The following is a 23,192-nucleotide window of genomic DNA, read 5'->3' on the forward strand; positions in this document are numbered from 1 at the left end:
CCTTGGTCTTTGTTTCCCTTCCTCTCTCTCCCTTCCCCCTCACTATCTTTCCCCAATAAATATTTAAAAGTTAAACAGAAGTAATGATGGAGGAAGAATCCTTTCTTTTAATGACTGTGGCCCAAGAAGGAGAAGTAGCCAGGGCCCAAAAGGCAGAATTAAATTAATGCTTAAATAATATTTTCAAATTTAAGTCCAAATGTTAGATATAAAAGAGTCTGAACCATTATAATCTCCAGGACACAATTAATTTGTAAACAAGCTTGATCTTTTCTAATTTAAACCTAAAATAGGATTGCAAAGTTATCTAAACTCTTAGACTCTTTTATGTATAAGAACTGGTCTTTGACAAGGTGCCTCCTCACCTTTCACCAGGCACACAGTAAGTGTTCCCCTCAATACTTGCTGCCTGATGCATAACTGGGATAAACTTTACATGTGAAACCCAGTTAAAATATATTCCAGTGCCTGCTTCCTTGGATTGATGATTTCATGAATGATGTTTGGCTTTTCCTATTTCCTCTGTAGCCCATAGCTCACTGTGGTGGGTTTGTTGGATTTACTATAAAGGTTCTGTTCGCACCCTGTGGGTTGGGGTGAGAATTAGGATTTATGCATTTACTTCTACTGTTGCATTGTTTATACAGCTTTGGTTTAGTTTTGATTCCCCCCCCCCTTTTTTTTTGTGTGCCTTTGAGGCTCTTCCACAGTGTCAGCTGCTGACTGATAGTAGGAGAACGGCCTCGTGGTGTGAATGAAAGAGACCTAGCGGTTGGTAAACAGAGATAAGGAATAAATAGAGCACAGGCAAAAGGAGATAGTTCTGTGGGAGCCCAGATTGCCGCCAGTCTGTTCAAGTGAGATGCAGTGCCTGTCCTTTTCCCAGATTAAATTAGTGTGCAAAATCTCCAGTGACCTCCTCCCCTTCTCCCCATACTCTTTAGCCAAGCTGAACAGCCTCTGCTGTAAAGTATTCATTTTATCCAGGGACAAGTTGGACAATAGAACTCTCCCTGTTACTTATGGACAGCTGTCGTCATTCATAGGGCTTTTCAGCATTTCATTTTTCATAGGAGTTAAAAGGATTTTTACCTTGTAACTGAAGAGAGGACAGACATGCAAGGATGCCAGCTCTGAGGTTGCCTGCAATAAATAAATAAATACCCCCCCCCCAAAGGATGTATATTTCGTGGCTGCTGCTGTTATTTAGAGGGCTTTAACTGTGATAACGTGATTACACTGAAGCATGAACTGCCTGGAGAAATTAACAAGCATAGACAGCAGCACAGTGCTCCCAAAGTTTTCTAAATTAAAGGTCACCAGTGCGAACCTTAGTGAGTGACCCCTTCCTTTCTTTACCCTTGCTTTTGCTTAAATCTGCTGCCACTTTCTACCTGCAAGTAACTCCCAGGAAATAGTAAACCTGCATGAGATACCTCTGTGGTCCCATTTATTTTTTAGTGATTTACTGCAAATATATTCAGCATTTGACTGATTAAATAGACCTTCGGCAACCTTGAGGGTCACTGTGCAGAGTATGTACATAGAAAATGCATCAGCCCATTGTACCCTGGCAGCTAATGAGATTGGTCGTTAAGTAAATGACACAAAGCCTACAAAAAAAGCTTAGCAGCTCACTAGAGTATCACAGAGTGTCCCTGCACACCACACAACGACACAAACAGTGGACTAACCTAGCCCACCCCGCTTTATTCTACATCAGTGCTTCCCTGATGTCAGCGTGAGAGGCAGAACAAAGGCTAAAAGGCACACGGTAAGTCAGTCTGACAATTATGCCCTAGGGAGAAAGTAGAGCAAATCTTAGCCTAACCATGGGGTTGAAAGTCCGTTTTTAGACAAGTAGGTCACAGTGAAGGGATTTTTTTTTATCTTTTTGTATCACTTCAGGAAATGGAGAAAAATATCTCTGAAATCAGTGATGGTTTCTCTCTCTCTGTCTTTGTCATCTTACAAAAGTTTTTTGAATTCCAAAAGTAACGTGGAACAGAATGTGCAGTGAACTTGATGTTGTGAGTTAGGATGTGATGGGAGAAGTTATTCTTTAACATAACTGCCACACTATAAGCACTACCCCAAATGTACATTCAGATCTGATCAACTTTACAGGCACGAACTTTCTTTTTCCCTCTCTGTAAAAATCTGTGTAATAGAAATGTGTAGCTATGAATGCATACATATTCCAACCTACTGGCCAAAGATTTACAGTCCTCAATAAATGGTACAGTATTTAGAACCATGTATACTGGCAGAAAGCTGTTAAATATTTTATTTTTTCAGAGAGAGTCCTCAGAATTTAAATGCTGCTGGCTGTCTCATACTTGTTTTTTTACTTAAGATGAAGTTAAAGAAAGAGTTGAAGGTCTGTTGCTAAATACTCATTTTGTTGGTACATACAGCAGAGAATCTAGATGATAACCTGTATAATAACATTTGCCAGTATGTATATCCCTTGATGATGAAATCTGCACTATCAGTGTTTAGGCTTAATAGCCCAGGACTCTTTATATTCCTGGAAAATGGCAACAGGAAGTTGCCATAAAATCTTGTGTGCATTGTTAAATGTTTTCTGTCTACTTTAGATTTTGTATGCTCAGGGCATATATAAGGTCAAGATAGCTTAATATTATTACAAGATGCTTGTGTGAATTAAGTAACATTTTATTCTAAAATATTCAAATATGTAGAAAAATGCCATTTACTAACATTTCTCCCTTTGCAAACAGTTAATATAATGTAATTAGGAGTCATCCAGTGCGACAGTGGATTTTATTTTTAATTCTGAGAGTTATTAAATTTGGGGAAACAGTTGTCAATGGATGTTATAAAGACATGTCAGAGTAATCTGTTCATTTAGTTAAAACTCTTTCTACTCCACAGAAGACAGCTCACTAAGACATAACACTTACCCAGAGACATTGTTCTCTGGAAGAACAGCAATATTACCATCGATAACATAAACTAAGACAAAAATATGACATTACTATTTATACATATATGTAATCTTCATATACAAAGATCACATACAATTATACAATATTTACAGTATGTTAAGAATCATTGCATGTTAAGTTGTAGTTGATGTCAACTATCCAAATCTAGCTTTTACATCTTCCTGTATCTTCGACGTAGAAAATTTGGGGAAGTGAATGAGGATGGGTGTGAACAAGCTTAAGTCAGTATAATTCTGTTTAATTTTTTTAAAACCATATGCTAGTAGGTGTTTGTATCTCAGCAACATGTGTTCCATATGTTATCCCAGAAACCATGGAAAATGCAGTAGTCAGACAAGAAGCTTGCTTTCTAAGCTAAATGTTGTAATGTTTAGCTAGCTAGTAATTGTTATGTCAGCAGAGAGTTGGTAAGCTAAAGGGTTCTGATGCAGTTCTACTTTGAACTGTGCTAATTGATATGAAGCGTATAACTCATTGTGCCTGATGGTGTTTGAGTTCTTCAAGTTCAGGTGCAGCATTACCAGCTTTAAAAGAGAACATCGCCCTGTCATGCGATCATCAGGCTATTTTTAAACCGGTGTCAACAAGGGGAAAGGGTATTCAGTACTGTCGCCTCCACAGATTTCTGAGCAAGTTCAGCAGGCCTTTATGGAAATTATCCTTACAAAATACAAGTGTGTGGCCTGGTGAGTTCACAAGAGCAATGCATACAGTGTAGCTGTATTACTATGAAGATAATAATGCATTAATCAGGTAGTCTAAGCTATACCATTTTAAAGTTTTAATAGCTTTTGATGGTTCCATTTCTTTTCCCCTAAGTTTTCAAGTGTTTTTCTACATCTAGGGTGGTAGATGAGCAAAAGTTTTTTCTTATACACTGGTTAAACTTGGCTACCTGGTCCCCATATTCTTACATAATATATGAGAGTTTTAAAATGCTAATAAGATACTGTAAGTTTTTGGCCTATACACTGTCCTAGATCCCCATGTGCAACTCCAATTTATATTACTTGGAGTTTTATGTATAGATTTGAGATGCTGTATGACCTTACATATTTACTTAAGTCTTTCTGTGACTTTAATTCTTGAAGCCAAAAATTCCAAAACACCTCATTTTCCTGATTAGCTGAGCCTCTCCGAGGTCAGTTATAGAGAATCTTCTCTCAGGTTTAGATCCGTCACATCAACCTGTATCATGACATAAAATTTATCAAATAACATGCATAGTAAACTTTATGTCCTAACAGACCAAGATCTGATTGGAGTTTCTGGGCCAAAGTCTGATTGTGGTTACACTGGTGTAAGTCAGAAGTAACTGCATTAACTTCAGCTGATTAACTTTGGATTTATACCTATGTAACTGAGATCAGAATCTCATTTCATGTGCATATAGTTCATGCGGGTCTAGTTGTAGATTATTGTAAACTTTATATAGGTACAGACAGTGCTGTTGAATTTTAATAATCTTGAATCATTTCAGACCAAAGATCCTGTTTATTTAATGTTGCAGGTTCCCACCCCCCCCTTAACTTTCGTTAGCACCTAAATAAATCATCTTTGAAGCAAACTTGATCTCAATGGCTCTGTTAATAAGTCTCTCATTCTTGCTCATGAAAGTGTATATGTCTTTCTAAAGTTAACTTTCTGCTAACATTTTAAATGACAAACCTCTTACATTACATGGATTGGTAGTCTTTCTGTAAAATTTGCTCTGTGATCATAACTTGGCTTGCTAATTCTCAAGCGGGTAACTGCTTATGAATGCAATGTTTCCCTGCAAGCATTTACGCGCATTCTTAACTTTACACATGCAAGCGGTCCCATGGAAGTCAATGGGGCTGCGTACTGGAATAAAACTAAGCATTTGTGTAAGAGTTTGGAGCATCAGGGCATCATTAATTTGTTTAATAGATCTTGAGAACATCTGTTAGGTAATTTTTGAAGTTTATAGACCTACATAAGCATTCTCCTCCACCAAGGAGTTTTGATTTTGAGCCACTTATTTGTCCTCCTATACCCGGACAAAACAAGTTTTTAAAACTTGTTCAAAATGTCGGACATTGTGAAGGACTAAGGTTCTACTTTCTTCCTAATTTGCAAGGAGTTTCCACTGGTGACTTTCATTAGTGACAGTAAGAGTCACCTATGTAAACCCCTCATCTATCAAAAGGTAAATAGACCCCCCTCAGGGCACATGTACAGCAGCTGGATTGGCACAACAAAATGGGAATGGCTCCAAAGGCACCGTTATGGACTATCAGGTCAATAATCCTTGTGCTAAGAAGGATTTACATGATACAGAGTAATGGCTCTGTCATCCCTCAAGTCAAAAATCCACTTTTTAAAAAGCGTCAAAATACTGTTTTGGACTCTCCGCATCAGATACACTATGGTATTGAATAAAATAACATATGTTCTCAAAATACATATTTAGACAGTTAAAAATCTGTATTTAAAATATTCAAATACATACATCTAAATCAAAATACATTATGTGATTTTATGACACTAGAATACCCCTGATGTAGACTGTTCTTCTCTCACAGGTGAAAAAAATTGCACTTAAGAACCTTGTGAACTTTTCTCCCTTTATTATGTCAGAAGTTGAAAGACATTTGTAAACAAGAATGTTGTGTTTAAATAGTATGTTTTATGATGTAATCCAGAAATAATCAATTTAACTCACTTCTTTGGGCTTCATTTTTAATTCTAGTGTAATTTGACTTTCTACCATTAGTTCAGACTTAAGTTTGAATTCCTATTTTTGTTGTTTTGTCACAATATTACATACATATTCCAGATCCTGTTACATAAATCAGTTGCAAGATAACTGTGGAAAGTGAAATCTGAGATTATGATATATATTTTAACTTACCCTATTATGCATCATACAACTTCACATGTCAAAACAGGGCTAACAATTTTTCCATAGTGTGGAAAAAATATTATACTTCCCAGCAGTGTAACTTAATCAGTCTGGCTAAATTAGAACACAAACTATAGAGATCCATGAAATCCTAAACTGAATGGAGTATCTGAGCGATATGAACTACTGGTTTGGGTATTTTGTTTTTCTAACATATTGGATGAATTCAGTACAAAACATTTTCATTGTGTCTCTAAAATTTTACAGTACTAAGTGTCATTTTGAAATACTGGTCTAAGAGGGAATCATCCTATATATAAATGCCAAACATGCCATGAACAAAATGAAGTTGAACACATGAATCCATCTGAACAACAGCAATTCTTGGTCAAAAGGAATAAAATCATAATACTAAACTGTGGGGTCAAGCTATTTTATGGAGGGCTCTCCCCATTATTTGTGTGAGAGGCAGCAATGTCTACAAAAAGGGTTAAAGAAAATGCATTCTGTTGCATCTGCTTACTAAATCCCTTACTTTAGTAGAAATTCAAATTTTGTAAAGATTATTCGTTTTATTGATGCATATAATTATAATCACAAGCCATCTGCTGATTTGGCAGGCATGGTTAAAATTCTCTAACTCTCATAACCTTTCAAGTACAGTGCCCTTGGGACTCTATTTCACTTTTATATTTTGGAAAACATGTAGGGACAAACAAGCGAGGTCATCTGCCGAAAGTCAGACCTGTAAAAAATTAAAGAATAGAGATCATGGAGGTTGCTGCTGTTTTTAATAGTAAAGAAAGTATTTTCTTTTTTTGTTTCTGACTTCAGGAGGGATTATATTGGCTTCCATCGTGCACTTTGGGAATTTGAATTTTTTCTAGGGATTAAAGCTCTGTCCTCTCACCGCTGGGACCTGGGTTCCAAGTCTAAACTAGAAGAACAAATATTGTTCAGTTTGGTTGTCACAAGTGAATTAAACAGATTGACCTTGTCCTTCATTTTTTTTTAAACAAAACCCATTAAATTGTTGTTTGAAAATGTTTTGTAGAGAACTTTTTTGGAACCTGATGATATTTGTGTTTCACAGGGCAGCCTCTGTTACATATTTAGCATTAAACTTGCCTTTCACCACACAGATGAAAAGCACATTTTAATTTTGAGGGCTGCACGCACTAATAGATAAAACAGGTGCCTAAGACACTTTGCCACAGCCGTTCTGAAACACATACCTATATTTATTATTAGCTTCCCTTAGGCAAGTGATCAGGCACTGTTGTTAACTCTTGTTTTTATTTTGGCAGTAACGAGCATGGCTTTCTTTTTTACATGTGTGGTTCAGCATGTTTAGCCCTCCTGGGTCATGCTTGACATTTGGCTTACTTGGTAGGTGTCATGCCCCCTGGCTCCTTCCAACAGGAAAGCTCAACAAGAGAAAAGGGAGTGTCTAGGAGACACTTGATCTGTAATTATACTGAAATGATTGGATTTTGCCAGAATGTCGCAGGACAGCACCAAAGTTATGGACGAGATGAGACAGCACATTGACAAGTATGGGTGCATTGGGGAGGGTTGGAAAACCTTGGAGCAGATGGGAGGGCTAAGGGGCTGTTCGTTATTATTACAGGAACCTGGATGTCTAAGCCAGGCAAATTGTCCATCGCTTGCACTGTCTTGCTTATTGCTGCATTGCCATATTTCTCACAGGAGCAAAGGATGCAAACCTCCGTTCTGATTAATTAGTATATCTGAAGGCCTACATACAGCATGCATATTGCTTTACTTCTTTTAGAGGTTTGAATCTCACCCTACACCCTCATTATGGCAAACAGGAGGGAAATACACATGTTTGAAAATGTCTTCACTGCTGAAACGAGGGAAACAGGACGAGAGCAGCTCTGGTTTATTTCACAACCAATTAAGTATGACATCTGTTGAAACTCAGGAAATAAGTCTCCCTTCCCCCTGTTCATATACGTACTTAAGCTGTCTTTGAATATGGTGAATTTTAATATCAAGACTTTATTTCTCAAGAGTGGATCCACCAACTAATTGAATAAGACTGAAAAGATGGGTTCTTTGAGTGTGACTGCAAAACCCCACTTCTGCAAACACAAATTGTGTATTTGATTGTGGAAATGCTTCTTTGTGTACACAGTTACCAAACTTTATTGAGCAAATGCATGTCTGTGGTACACAACATAGGCATTTTGGGATGCTAGAACATTTTATAGGAACTCACTTTTTCTTTGTATTTTCTGAAACCTTGCATCAACCAGAACACATTGAAGAGCACAAAGAAAGTGCTAGTAAGGATGGCAAGAAATGTTTAAAATACAGTAGGATTGTCATTGGCTCTGTCAGAGTTCCTGAATAGACAGCACTCCATAATCACACAATCAACACACTCAGCTCATCACAAATAGTGGATCTAAACTTGAACAAGCCAACCATGAAGGTAGAATTGCTGTAATTCAGGTTAATAAAGTACTTCTCATACATCAGAAGTGAGCTCACATGAAAAAGCTTACACTCATAAGCAAAACTCTTATTCCCTTTCTAAAATATTGTCCAGTACAAGATTTAAAAATAGGGCATTATAGTTCATAGAAAGGCACTATCTCATGGAATATTTGCAAATTAATTTACATCTGCCCTGATTAATCTTAAACACTGTGTTGTACTGGTGCTTTGTCATTTGGGTATTCTCTCTCCTTGGGCAGCTCTGTTGAGTTAATCTTGTACTACCCTTTCTAAAATAGAAAGTTAAGAGCCCTTTACTGGGTCCCCATTTGTATTAAATCATGGACCTCTTCTTCACGGCAACGCTCACATCTAACTCATCTTTTTGTTTACACCAGTGACTCCTTCTTCTAGTTAGCCTGTTTTATTCGCCCTCTCCTCTCTTCTCTGAGATGTCTATGCTGCTGCTTCATTAGCTCTCAGGAATAATCTCCCTACCTCACTGATTTTCTTTCCCTATTTTTAAAATGCTGCTCAAAATCCACATCCTAAAAACTGTAAACTATTGACCCACTAATATAGCTATTGGTGCCTCCTGTGCAGTCCACCTCTAGTAAGACCTTAACCCCCATAACTATTCTACACACATCACATTTGTCCTTATTTCCTGTCCCTACAGATTCTCACTTCTTGTTGCAAGTTCACACGAGCAAGAGTGGCATGGATGATCTATTACAAACTTGGGTCAAAAGTCTCCTTTCACATACACATAGTATTGTTGAACTTGGGTATGTGCACATCTCTCACCAATATGGATAGGGATCAGGATACCAAAGCTGAGTATTCCTGGAAGTGTCTGAGAGGAGAATTTTGCCCTTAAACTTTATTGTATCCTCTGGAGTGTATGGGGGTTAAGCCTTTGTTCTGTGTTTGGAGAGGAGAAGTTTTTCCCAGGGTGTTCCTTGCCCTATAATTAGATAATAAAATATAAAGAAAACTACCAACTGATTAACTGTTTCAGATTCATATTGATACATGGTAGAAAAAGCCACATGTCTATCAGTTGCTCAAACTGATAGACTCCAGATCTAACATCAGTGGGCCGGGCATTCTCAAGAAAGGACCCTCAGATCTGGAATTCGTTTCTCCCTTTGGTCTGAAAGCCTCAAGTTATGGAACTTCAGGGAATGGTGCAAGTTTAATCTCTTTTCTCAAGCTTTTACCTGATAGGTGGGGTGGATTGGAGAGAGGGGCGGGTATACAATTTTCTTTTGGTGTTTTTTTTTTCTTTTTATGTGTCTGACATTATAGAAGTCATGTATGATGTTGCACTCTAAGACTTCAGTAACTGAGAATATTATATGAATTTAAAATATATATTTGTAATCTTGGAGTGTATTTATCCTGATATAATGTTTAATGTCTTGAGGATTATATAGTGTATTTCTTATAGTTAAAATATTTTATGATTTCATTTTTCTTGTGAATATTTGTATTTAAAGATATAGGGACAGTTTCTCAGAAAGGACTTGGGCACTTTGCACCACTCAGACAAGGCAAAAGGACTAGAGATTGTCTGTAAAAATCCAGCTGAGAACCCCTCCAATAGAAGTGGGAGAGTGGAGCAGAGCTCCACTACCCCACGCTGACCCTCAGCTGCCACATGGTCCCTATGGGATTGTGTGCAACTGATGTAACTTGGAGCAGCTGTTCACCTGCCCTAACTCACATCATGTCCATGGTTGGCCCAGATTGGCCCTAAGAATCAGGGAGCCATAACCAGCCCCCTGACACCCCATTACCCTTTCCTGACTCTTACTCTAAGCAGAGGTCAACTGCATGAGTAAATCCAGCCCTAACATTTTGCAATGCCTCTTCTTACAATGTATATACTTACTTGATAGTGGTGTATTTTATGAAACATCTAGGAGTTCTGTGTCTCCTGTAACACATGGATGTGTCTGAGGATTAAGATCAAGACCAACATGTTACAAAAAAGGGTGCAAAATTGAGTTGTACAATTTCAGTGAACACAAACCAACAGATTCACTTCTTTCCTTTAAAAGTAAAAATCCAAGTGAATTACAAATGAATCTTAGCAAAATATACTAGTTTACTGACAAAACCAGCAAGTTTCATGACCACTTTCCTCACGATAGACTTTCCCCCTCATTTATCTTTTCAGTGGTTGCCATTAAAAAGTTGCTTTTTATATAGTGCCCAAAGTATGTTAGACTAATGCCCAACTATTTTAAAATGATGTTTAAAAGTAACTAGCTTTTATCTACAACACTACAGGAATTATTTATATAATAATAATAATAATAATTAATAATACATTAATAATAAATACAAATATTCCCTATATTTATTTATTATAGGGAATAATACTGTAATGCTGCAGTAACACTAATCATTTTCAAATTATAAATGTTAACGTAAAAATCCAAGTGAGTTACAAGTGAATCTGAGCAAAATATAGTGGTTTCTTGACAAAACCAACAAGTTTCATGACCTCTTTCCTCACAATAGACCTTTCATTCATTTATCTTTTTAGTGGTTGCCATTGAAAATGTGCTCACAGCAGCATCTATGTGGTGAGAACTTGTCTGGCTTTCCAGAGGAAAAGGGGTATTTACCCCTTTTAAGAGGCCCTTCTCCCTATAACAGGTAGAAGAGGGGATAGAGGGAAAGTTTACAGAGTTGAAGCAGGAAAGAAGAGAAGAGCAGGAAGCAATCAGGATTGGTTAGGAGAGAGTCACTGCCCTTCCTTTGATGACCAGAAGAGTGGGGGATATTTATATTCTGTACATTCATGTAAAAGTCCTCTCATAATGGGATCGAGCAGGCAGCACCCACCTCCGCCCACCCCCAAAATTTGCAAAAGTACCAGGTTTCCTCATGAGCCACTGTGGGCATTATGCTAGTTGCCCCTTTGTGTGGTGGGAAGGAATTTTTCCATCACTGCCAAATTAGCCAAGATAGGGTGGGGATTTTTGCCTTCCCCGCAGCTGGTTTGGGACTCAGTGGGGTGGAGCAGGCGGTTTAGGCTATAATGTCACAACTTAGTACATACAACTTATAGCCAACGTCCAGTGCAGGTTTTCAGTATGGAAGGGATATGGTTATTAGATAAAATGAATTTGAAAAGGGTTTGAAGGCAAGCATCCCTTAAGGGAACTGAAGAAGGAGAGGAGGCGTGCCAGGGAGGCTCCTATATTTGGAACAGTGGGGAGCTGATCCCCCCATTCCTTTTCCAGCCCCCTTTCACCTCCTGTGAGGGGATGCAGCAGGATAACTGGTGAGGGATTATGTGGAAATGATTAAAGGAAGCATGATGACCTGCACTGGACAATTTATTGTCGGGTCCTCCCAGATATTTCAGGTGAATAAAGTGGCAGCCTAATTAACCCACATCCATTGCCTCCTGTCTTCCTCCTGGCATAACTAGCCAAGTTGCTTTCATGTAGTGCCCAGAGTATGTTAGACTAATATCTAACTATTTTCAAATACTGTTTAAAAGTAAGCAGCATTTGTCTACAACTCAATGGGAATTATATAAATAATAATACTATAAGTATTCCCCATATTTATTTATTTACTATAGTGAATAATACTGTAATGTTGTAGTAACTAATCTTTTTCAAATGGTAAATGTGAACATTTTAAAGGCAACTATGTGCCAGTGTGTGTCCTTCAAAACTTAACATTTCCCCCCCCCCCATTTTGTGGTGATTTTTGGTAGTCTTTAGCCTCAGAATGTAGAAATATCATAATTAGACTGGTAATATTTAAAGGGCAAAGAGTAAATAAAAACATTTTAACTCGAACCATGAAGGTGACTTCATGGTTTTTATCCTCAAAACCTTCAGGGGAAGTATTTGGCATGCTTCCTCCCTTTTGCATTTCCAAGGTGGGAGCCAGCAAGAAGGCATATCTTCAGCCTAAGAACAAACTGTCTTCCAGCACCCTGGTCCATTCATGATAGGAGAAGAAACAGTCCTCCTCCTTCAGATAGAACACCAGTGAGTCTTACTATAGTCTGCGTCCCAGGTTGACTATATTTCACCACAGGTAAGATTGAAAGTTGAACCGAAAACTCCATCCTTTTTTAGAATAATAGAATATCAGGGTTGGAAGGGACCTCAGGAGGTCATCTAGTCCAACCCCCTGCTCAAAAGCAGGACCAATCCCCAGCTAAATCATCCCAGCCAGGGCTTTGTTAAGCCTGACCTTAAAAACTTCTAAGGAAGGAGATTCCACCACCTCCCTAGGTAACACATTCCAGTGTTTCACCACCCTCCTAGTAAAAAAGTTTTTCCTAATATCCAACCTAAATCTCCCCCACTGCAACTTGAGACCATTACTCCTTGTTCTGTCATCAACTACCACTGAGAACAGTCTAGAGCCATCCTCTTTGGAACCCCCTTTCAGGTAGTTGAAAGCAGCTATCAAATCCCCCCTCATTCTTCTCTTCCGCAGACTAAACAATCCCAGTTCCCTCAGCCTCTCCTCATAAGTCATGTGTTCCAGTCCCCTAATCATTTTTGTTGCCCTCTGCTGGACTCTTTCTATTTTTTCCACATCCTTCTTGTAGTCTGGGGCCCAAAACTGGACACAGTACTCCAGATGAGGCCTCACCAATGTCGAATAGAGGGGAACGATCACGTCCCTCCATCTTCTGGCAATGCCCCTACATATACATCCCAAAATGCCATTGGCCTTCTTGGCAACAAGGGCACACTGTTGACTCATATCCAGCTTCTCGTCTACTGTAACCCCTAGGTCCTTTTCTGCAGAACTGCTGCCGAGCCATTCGGTCCCTAGTCTGTAGCGGTGCATGGGATTCTTCCATCCTAAGTGCAGGACTCTGCACTTGTCCTTGTTGAACCTCATCAGATTTCTTTTGGCCCAATCCTCTAATTTGTCTAGGGCCCTCTGTATCCTATCCCAACCCTCCAGCGTATCTACCTCTCCTCCCAGTTTAGTGTCATCTGCAAACTTGCTGAGGGTGCAATCCACACCATCCTCCAGATCATTTATGAAGATATTTTTCCTGTGTAGCCTGAAGTTTCTCAGGATAGAGGGAAAAGGCCACCCCATCTCTTAGAAGATTCCTAAGGGTAAAGGAGGGTAGTACAAGATATGTTGGAAGGAGGAAGAATGTGTGTGAGGGTCCCCTGGGGTTGCAAGACAGTCTAGAAAGTGTGTTGGGTGAAGGAAATAGTGTAGGGAAGGAGGTCCCTAGGCCAACCTGAGTGATCTGAGGTTTCTGTGAGTCTTTCACCTTGGATAGTGAACTTCTAAGAATTTCATTTTCACATTAAAATCCAAAGCTATGTGTGAGAATTTCTTCTAACACAGGAATAAATAAATAGATAAATAAACAAATGCATTTTGAATGCCCTGAACTGTACGTTTCCTGGTCTTTCACTGCCTAGACTCACTAAGCTTCTGGGAGCAATGGGGAAATGAGTGTCTCATATTGGTCAACAGTGAGTGCTCTTGTCAAATTAAAGTGTGGTTCTGCTATTCCCAGTGACTCTCTAAAAATGGTATCTTGAAGTCTCAGGTTTATTGTTGCCTCAACAATTTCCAGATCAAATTTGTTTAGTTTCTAACTGCCATCCCTGCAAACCCTGGAACTGGAAAATCTTTCTGTTCTGCACTGTCAAGAGTAATAAATTTCCAGCATGCCATATTCTGATCCTAGTTACACCTTGTCACCATCATTGTCTTCAGTGGGGTTGCACAATTATAACAAAGGAAATAATTTGGTCCAAAAGGTATGTTAACAATTCTGTTGAAGATAAAGCAGACAGAGCTCTTTTATAGTTGTGTTGGGTTTCCAGTGTGAACAGAATAAAAAGCTGTAAAAACTTACTTTTGTCTCTGAAGTTAACAAATATAATTCTGACTACACACGGAGCAGGTCAACAGAATCAGACCTTTTTACACAGACATTTTTTTTAGAATACAACCATAGTTTAAGGACACTGACAGCTCATAAAGGTTGATTGAAGCTTGGTCCCATTGAAGTCAATGGCAAAACTCTCATTGACTTTAATGAGCCTTACATAGTCTTATTCAGTCCTTAGGAGTGAGGTTAAAAGAGGAGAAAATTGGATCTTCCAGGTTCTGGTACGGATACAGAAGATGACCCTATTCCCCCAAGGTAAAATATGTTTACTTGTTTCTATTTTTTTAGTGGTATGAAAATATCATCAAAAGATTATTTAAAGCTTAGATTTTGTCACAATAGTAAAATAAACTATTTCCCTAACATAGTATTGTATCCAGTATTGTCTGTGCTGCTAGTTAATGATATTTTACAAAGGGTTTTACCACTTAACACACTAGTGTGTTCTGAATAAAGTTTCTTACTCAAAATACATGGGGAACATGCCAGATCAATATAGATGTCTGGATTCCTCAAAATAAAGTGCTACATTAGTAATAAAAAAATCCCGTGCATGTCTCTTAGTTTAGGTGGCTTGATTTTTCAGGCGGCTTGATTTTTCAGGCCTGTTGATTAATCCAGTGACCTTGGGAGAAACATTAGTGCCTTCTGAATAACAGATATTTGCATGAAAAGAGATATGAAAATGAAAGGAGTTTCAGGTATTTTTTTTAAACTGCTTTGCAAAATCTTTGCACAACAAACATCACCAGTATGTAAACAGAGCTCTAGTTACTGTGTTTGTCCACAACTAGAGCTACAGATGAACACAGTGTAGTTGTGTGATGACAGGAACAGCTGACTCATTAGTAGAGAGCAGTGAAAGGTAATTAACCCTGGGAAAAGTACAGCTGCCATGCGAGCTGTTCCTTTCTGTGGGATCTGATTAGAAATTAGTGTTAAACCACTGTTTCTTTAAAAAAAAAGGTCATTGATAATTCACTTTCACTCTCAGGTGTGGCCCCCAAAAGGGGCCTAGGAATGGTACCTAATGCATAAAAGGTTTTCAATCTTAAAAAGCATGTTCAGCAATCAGTACACACCCATTTGGCTGTTGCTGGAGGGGTTTTTTTAATTATAAATATTTCCCTGTCTTCGATTGTTATGAAGACAGTCTCAAAAATCTGTGGACAATGCACAGAAATATATGACATATACAATTTAATAGTTATTTCACATAAAGCAGGTGTTGGATACACTGTTGGATGTTGTTATCACTTAACTGAGGCCTGGCCTAGACTTAAAAGTTATATCGACATAGCTACTACATTGGTCAAGAGTGTGAAAAGTCCGCACCCCTGTGCTAACCTAACCCCCAGTGTAGATGCAGCTCTGTCAATAGAAGAATACTTCTGTCACTGTAGCTATCATCATTCAGGGAGGTGGTGTTCCTATGCTGACAGAAAACCCCCTTCCATCATTGTAGGATGTGACACTATGGGGTTATGCCAGCATATCTATGATGACATTGCTATGCTGATATAATCTTCGTAATGTAGACCTACCCTGATTACGTACTTCTTTTTGCTTTGGAAAATGTTTCTGATCAATGACAATGCAGACAGCCCAAAAAGAAATTTCCCTTTCGTTAGCTCACGAAAGCTTATGCTCTAATAAATTGGTTAGTCTCTAAGGTGCCACAAGTCCTCCTTTTCTTTTTGCGAATACAGACTAACACGGCTGTTACTCTGAAACCTTTCGTTAGAGTGAGTAAACAAAGATTAAATAAAAGGGAATAGTCCCTGAATAAAAAAGCCAGCAGCTCCTGCACTTTTCTGCTAATATTTTGGGATTTGAAGTGCCAACAAAAGAGACAGAGCCCTTGATTTCATGTGGGATCCAAAGGACAGGACAGCCTATAGTAACATATTCAAACTCATAATTCAGGATTCAGGCCTTCTTATCAAAAGTAATATAACTATTAACTAAAGTCATAAGCGTGTATGGACATTTTCAAAAGTACCACATTTGGATGTGTGTTTATGACATTTCGGAAGTTTATAACCATCTTAAATGATCAACTCTTCAAGGCAGGAGTTCCATCTTCATATATCCATGTGGCTGGCACCAAGCACAATGTGAGTGCTGTCAGAATATAAACAATAGGAATATGAACTACTGAAGTCAATGGAAGTTTATCATTCACCTCTGTGAACCCAGGATTTCACCAATGAATCTGAATGTAAACTGTATAGAATCACAACTATTGATAACACAAACAAAATAACATTTGATACATATATTTAATCTCCGAGATAGCCATATTCTGTGCAGATGACCTGAATTTTCCATAAAAGAATGACTGTTGGAGCATTATTATTTTACTAATAGGATATAATAGTTACAGTAGATAGGTTTCTAAAGCACCATTTTTTTTTCATTCTGTATCAACGTTAACCTTGGAAGTGTGTTTAGATCTTTTCTTACTCTGTGTCTGTCACACTCGTATCAGCCGAAACTTTTCCCTTTTGAAGTTGTTTCCTTTAAATTCAATTTAGTGTTTACTGTGTCTATACAGTATGTGAAGTCACACTTACAAAAAAAAACCAGTGCACATAATTGTTGTAAAGTTTTCATCAATGCGAGAAAAAGCATCCAAATCAGAAAGGACTAAATATATTTGCTGAGAGAATGATTTACACCTAATATTAAAGCATATAAGCCATTAACACAACAGACTTTTACAGGACATGTCTGGGTATATGGATAGTGAGACAATCTCCTGATTTTATGAAAAATATGGCAGATAAAGGACAAGCCACATCTTTCAAATTACCTTGTCATACATCATTTGTCCCTTAGTCGCCATTCTTCTTGGAAATATTGTTTTTCACATTTTTTATTGGGAAAAATTTGAAGAGAAATAAAAAACATTTTTGGATAAAACCCCAAAACCCTATATAATATCCTAGTTAGGTAGCAGCATGAGTCTCAGAGGAAGCTGAAGTATTGAAGTGCTGGTAAACTAAATGAATGATGATATTAATGTGTAGCACTTTTATAACATGCTTCATCCATAGATGCAAAATGTACTTTACAAAGTAGGATAAGCATCATTGTTCTTATTTTTAGTGGAAGGTTAAATGACTTGAACAAGGTCACAAAATACATCAGTGTCAGAGGCAGGAATGACATTTTCCTGAAGCCCCATCCACTTCAAGGTGCCTCTCTTGTATATGATGTGACAGAACCTTGGTCCTGGTACAGATTTTTGTACGGCTCCTGTAGCACCAAGGGATCAATTTATCCATCCTCCTGAGGGAAAGGACAATCCCAAGATGTCATAACGCTGCTGTAGTGGTTTTATACAAACCTTCTCCTGGGTCCTGGCATAGCCCAGGAAAAGGAGAGAATGGTCAGAATGTTGCTGCACACCAACGATCCCTGGTTGCTAGAACGGCCCCTTAGATCTATAGGCAGCTGGACAAAACCACGAAGACACACACTCACTCTGGGCCTGTGCTGAACACATCTTGGCCACATGAGGGAATCCAGCCTGATAAATCTATTAAATGCTATGGTGTCAGGCAAGTAAAACCCTGTTCAGTTGTCACATATGCATGGTCTTTGTTGCTGTGTTTTTCAAGTTTTTTCTCTGTTTTTCACCATGGTCCCAGGTACCTAAGTGTAGTGCAATAGTGCAAGCAAGTCTCATTGTCTTTAGTAGTTAGCGTCATTGAAGTCTCTTAGGTGGTGACAGACTGTACTTCACATGACACTCCTGAAGTTAATGAACATGTATGATTTGCATGTTGAAGGATGGCACACTTCTTCCTTTTGTGTGACTTTCCCCACTCCTTAGAATGCGTCTGTCATGCCTAATGAAGAGAGAGCCCGCTGAAGAAGATGAATGCATCTGAATACTGAGTGGTGTTTGTCTCTTTCTAAATAATAACTTGTATTTTGGATTCATTGTACCATTTGGCTCCAGGTCTAAGAGTGAACAAAAGACAATAATTAAATAAGTTAATTAGCCACATTTCCTTATACTGTATAAGGAGTTTCTTTATACCAATTCTAGCTGTAAAGTTACTCCCACAAAATTTGGTTAGGACAGCTAGAAATCACAGGCAAGAAAAGTAGTAACAGAGATTAAAACCTTAAATATTTGTGAAGTGATGATCATTTTGACAGAGCCTATTCTGCTCTAACACATCTTTAACAGCTCAGTGCTACAGTGATAGCACACACACAAAATCCCCTGGGCGTCAACTGAGTCCCATCGAATATAATGTGAATTTTACATATGCAAGAACTTCAGCACTGTACCCTAAGTAGAAGGACTAGTGAGTAGTGCTACCCTATTCTTCCGTGAGTTGTATGAGTGCTGCCGTTATGTAACTGAAAACATAAGAATCAAATGTAACTGACTATAGATTTTTGTATGAGCCAGGCTTTTCACTTTGGGCTCAGTTCTGCAACTGCTAAGCACCCCCTTTTGATGTGCTGAGCACCATCAACTTCTGCTGAAATCAATTGCAGCAGCTCCTCACACTCAGCACCTTGCAGCATCAAGTCCCCTATGTAGGAAAAATTGCACAGACTTAAAAGAGTAAATACATTTTAAAATAAAAGCACCACCATGTTACAGAATCAATGGAGTGTGCTCTTTGAACTTTGTATAAAAAGTGCTTTGAAATCATAAGGTTGTTATGCTGTAGTTTTATTCAAAATAATGCATATCATCATAACACAAGCCTTGACGTTAAGTGCTTAGTTTAATGAAAATAGTTCCCAGAGTTCCCACAGGAGAACAGAAAATAACTTTTAGTCCTTTTGAAGTTATGAAGTAACTTAAAAAGAGGAAAAAGAATAAACAAGCTTGCAGAAGTTTCTTATTCAGTGTTTCATGCCTGACCAACTCTAAAAAAGAAAAAATTCTGGATAGATTGAGGTATTAACATTTTCCAGCTGAAATCCATAATTGCCCATCAACAAACACAAAATCACATTTCAACTCTTGATTTTGTGCTTTTGCCCCTGTGTTCTGAGTCAGGGAGGAAACAGATTTTTCTAAGGCTCTGCTTTAGAATTTTGTTAATAAACCACATCTTACTGGTAAAAAAAATATCATCCTAAAGACAGTAGTAATACATTGCTAAACATAACAACTCATGCAATCTAAGGTCTAACTTTATTATTCATCATAAACACTCTCTTCTTAAAGGCCTGATGGGAGGGAATTGGGAGTTTATCATAGTGAAGATGTCTTCTAGTGCCAGCTTCATTGTTTTTCAGTTTAGCATTGAGATGTGCTCTCTCTGAAGTGTTAATGGAGGTCACTGTTGTTGCTCTCCTTTACTATGTCTAACCAAAAGAGTTCTTACATAGTTGACTGTTGAGAAACAAAATGATGTACTTTCCTGTGTATCACCTTCAGCTTGTGAACCTCTAAAGCAGCAGTGATTAACAGGACTTTTACAAAGTTTCTGTGTAGTTACAAGGACAGCTTCAATCTTCTGTCATTTTTTTGCATTAGCTATGATTATGCTTTTACCTCCAAAATAAATTTATTTTAAAGGTAACAATACAGACTCAGAGAATAGCTTATGTTTCATCTATATTTATCAGCACTCACTGTACATTTGTGTCTTCATTACCAGGAAATATTAAGGGACATTGTGCCATCTATTCCTGTTTACAGTTTATTATGCAGAGATAGGAAACACTTAGCATGTAAAATGAATGTAGAAATTATTCCTGGATAGAAACACGGACATTTCCCACTCGTTGGCTCTTTCTCCTCCATCACCGGATCAGAGTGTAATTGTCAGTAATCAGGCCTGCTTGCTGCTGATAAAACCACTCTGAATGCTAGCAGCCTTCTTTGTGTGATGACTCAATTATTCCAGAAGTGCCTCATCAAATCTGCCCCATCAGCTGGGCTAATAAATAAGGAGAAGAAACTGGCCCCCCAAAGCAAATTATAAATCCATTTGCATTAACCATTTCACTGGTCCATGATCTAGGCAGAAATAAGCATGGCAGATTGTGTTAAGCTTATTTGAATATGTTTATAACATTTATAGCGTGCAACCTTTTTCTTTCTTTTTTTTTTTTTTTGCACAAGGTGTTGGAATGATCAGTCATGAATAACATCTAAATGCAGTTATGTTAATTACAGTGAGGCCTCAGGCATCTTTGAGGGATATTTTGTTGCTTAAATCAGGTGAAAGTTAAACCCTTCTGCAAGGCGAAATATGATCATGCACATGGCATTGGAATTACTGCAGTGTTTAAAAGAGCGAGTGAAGGAGGGCGGAGGGTATATTTTTACAGGTATTGAAAGGACAAATGCTGCTGTTATAAGGCTTTCCAGCACAGGCGAAATGACCTCATGTTCATCACAATGCAGTAATAGGTAAAACAAAATTAAGCCTGATGTTTGGAAATAAAGCACCAATCTAATTAGAATGGATTTTTATTTATGTAGTGCAAAAGTGCACTGATCATTTAATACAACTAGGATAAAGACAAGTTCTCTGCCCCAAGGACATTCCAATCTACAGTCCCGATCCTGCCAAAATTGATGTGCATGAGTCGTTCTGTTGAAACCACCAGCCCTACTCATGTGTTTAACATTTGATACATGGTTCTGCATATTGCTGAAACAGGACATAAGTGTGTGCATAATATTGAAGATAATGAGATTACTGCCCTGTGTAAAGTTCCACACATGCTTAAGCCTTTGCAGTACCAGGGCCTAAATCAGAATAAATCAAATGGCTTATAATTTGGTTTTCTGTTGCATCTTGCCTCTTCAAGTTTAACGGTTGAGGAATTTATAGATCTTTAAATTTCTTAGAATATGTTGTGTTACTTGTGCAAAAAGAGACCATTGCCTCTTATTTTACATATGAATAATTATTTTTAAATTACACTGATAAATGTGGTGGGCTTTGTTTCCTTTTATATATATTTTTTATTCTAGGTTGAATGTTCACAAACTGCTCTGGATGACAATTTGTTTAATACTTTCATCATTACAGTTGATCATCTAGGGTTGCAGTAAATGAAGGAAAATCAGATTCATCAGTAGCAAACTAATCTTGATGTGCAGAGGGAATATTTTCCTTCCGGATATCGTACAGCTTGTGTATTACATTGCCTATACTGACAGAGAAAACAAACTCATATTTTCTACATCTACATTTTCAGCATATTTATTCTTCATATTAAAGTTCTGAGGAATCAACATTTTTAGAAATGATGAAGGGTCTGATCTTGCGATCTGATCCAAGGGACTGGATCCTTACCCACGTGCACAGTCCCGTTGAGATCAGTGAGACAGTTCAGGGGCCGAGGGATCAGATTTCAGGATCAGAGTCCAAGCTGTGATTTCTATCAGCATTCTGGTATGAATCATGGATCTTATTAGGTTTGGACTTTGGAGTCAGCGCTGTGCTTTGCATTGGAAGTGGCTATAAACAAAAAGACTAGTAGCAAAGATTCAGCTTTGACTTGCTTCAGCTGGAAGCAGTAAGAATGACAAGGAAATGAAATATTCTTTCCATCTTTTTTGTGTGTAGGTTTTACCATTCAAGTTGAATTTGCAGTGTCCATTTGCCCTTTATTGTGACATATATCCTTTCTGGTATATAAGGCTCATATGCAGTTAGAAATCCTATGTCAGCTGCACGAGTAGTAGTGGTGTTGACAGTAGTGAGGACCTTATGCAGTAGATCTCCAGTCCTGTGCACATTATGGAGGGGATCTCCATGATAAGTCTCCTCAGCTCTCCACTGACTTGGTTCAGTGGGTTCATTCAAAGCCTGGATCGATTGGGCCAGACCCCTTCATTGGGAGGTGCTTGGGGACTATGGTGATAGATGTCTCTGTAAGAACCTGGAGAAACAGATTAACAGGACATTTCCATCATATATGCCAGGTACTCCCAGATATTATAAGTGAATACAGTTCAGCTTAATTAAACCACATCCATATCTGTGGCCTCCTGTCTTTCTTCCAGCATGGATGGACAATAGAGGCTGCTGGCCAGCTGCAGAGATTGCCTAGTGGGTTGGGTTAAAGGATATCATCTTTCAGACCTGCACTGCAGCCTAAAACTCTTTTACTTGGGCTCTGTACTGTCTCTCAGCATTTGGCCCATAGTTAATTTTCTTAGAACTAGTGGATTAAAAACGGCTATTGATTACACTTCTATAGTGAAATAAATATGTAGTTCACCAAATTACTATAGAAGAGCTAGGTATTGGAGTAAATCATAATCCATCCTTTGTATAAAAGAAATAATTTGCTACCTGCAATATCTGATCCTACCTAGCATTATATTTGAAATATAAGAGGTTCTTTGGACTGGTGACACAGATGACACACACATCACGTCACATTAGGTATGTCATATCCCAGGACACAATGTAATCTGACATACCTTGTTGATAATGTGACGGCTGCATTACAATATATTACAGTTTTAAAGAAATATCATATCTTCTCCAGAAGGGTGTGCTTACCCAGGAATCAGCTGTATGGTAGTTAGTCCCTCATTATTTGAAACAAACAGAGGGCCAGCACATCTAAAACTATTTATTGATAAAGTTATATTTGTAATTAAAACTTATGAGAGTTTTGTTGTGTGTTTTATAGTCTTATTGTTATCCTACTTTGATAATCTCTAGTTTATAAAGATAAATGATGGTCTATAACACAAGGCAGATAGGAATCAAATAGAAAATTGCACTGTTACATGCACTTTTTCCACAGAGCCCTTTTTAAACTATGATTTTTTTTTAAATATAGTTAGTTATTATGTAAAAGTAAATGTGAAAAGTTATATATTTTTGTGCCCTTTGTGCACTTTGCCAAGAGGATCTCAGCTGTGCTGTCTTAACTCTCAGTCCCTCAGGATGAGAGAGACAGCAGATGGGGTTAGGGCAGAGGGCTGATGCATCTGACAGCAAACGGCCTG

General features: G+C 38.1%; 1 protein-coding gene across 8 annotated transcripts in view; it reads left to right on the forward strand.

Annotated features, from left to right (window-relative positions):
• Window positions 1–23,192, forward strand: part of ST18 (ST18 C2H2C-type zinc finger transcription factor) — a 119,975-nt gene that overhangs the window by 3,354 nt on the left and 93,429 nt on the right. For 2 of the 8 annotated variants that reach the window (XM_073331196.1, XM_073331194.1), the window contains exon 1: window positions 1,701–1,774. The exons of the other annotated variants lie outside the window; for them this stretch is intronic. The gene's annotated coding sequence lies outside the window, so the exon portion shown is untranslated. Of the gene's footprint in view, window positions 1–1,700; window positions 1,775–23,192 lie in introns of those variants that run through there. 8 annotated transcript variants of the gene reach the window in all.

Source organism: Lepidochelys kempii, chromosome 2 (genome assembly GCF_965140265.1).
Source record: "Lepidochelys kempii isolate rLepKem1 chromosome 2, rLepKem1.hap2, whole genome shotgun sequence".
In the NCBI taxonomy this organism is placed as follows: domain Eukaryota; kingdom Metazoa; phylum Chordata; order Testudines; family Cheloniidae; genus Lepidochelys; species Lepidochelys kempii.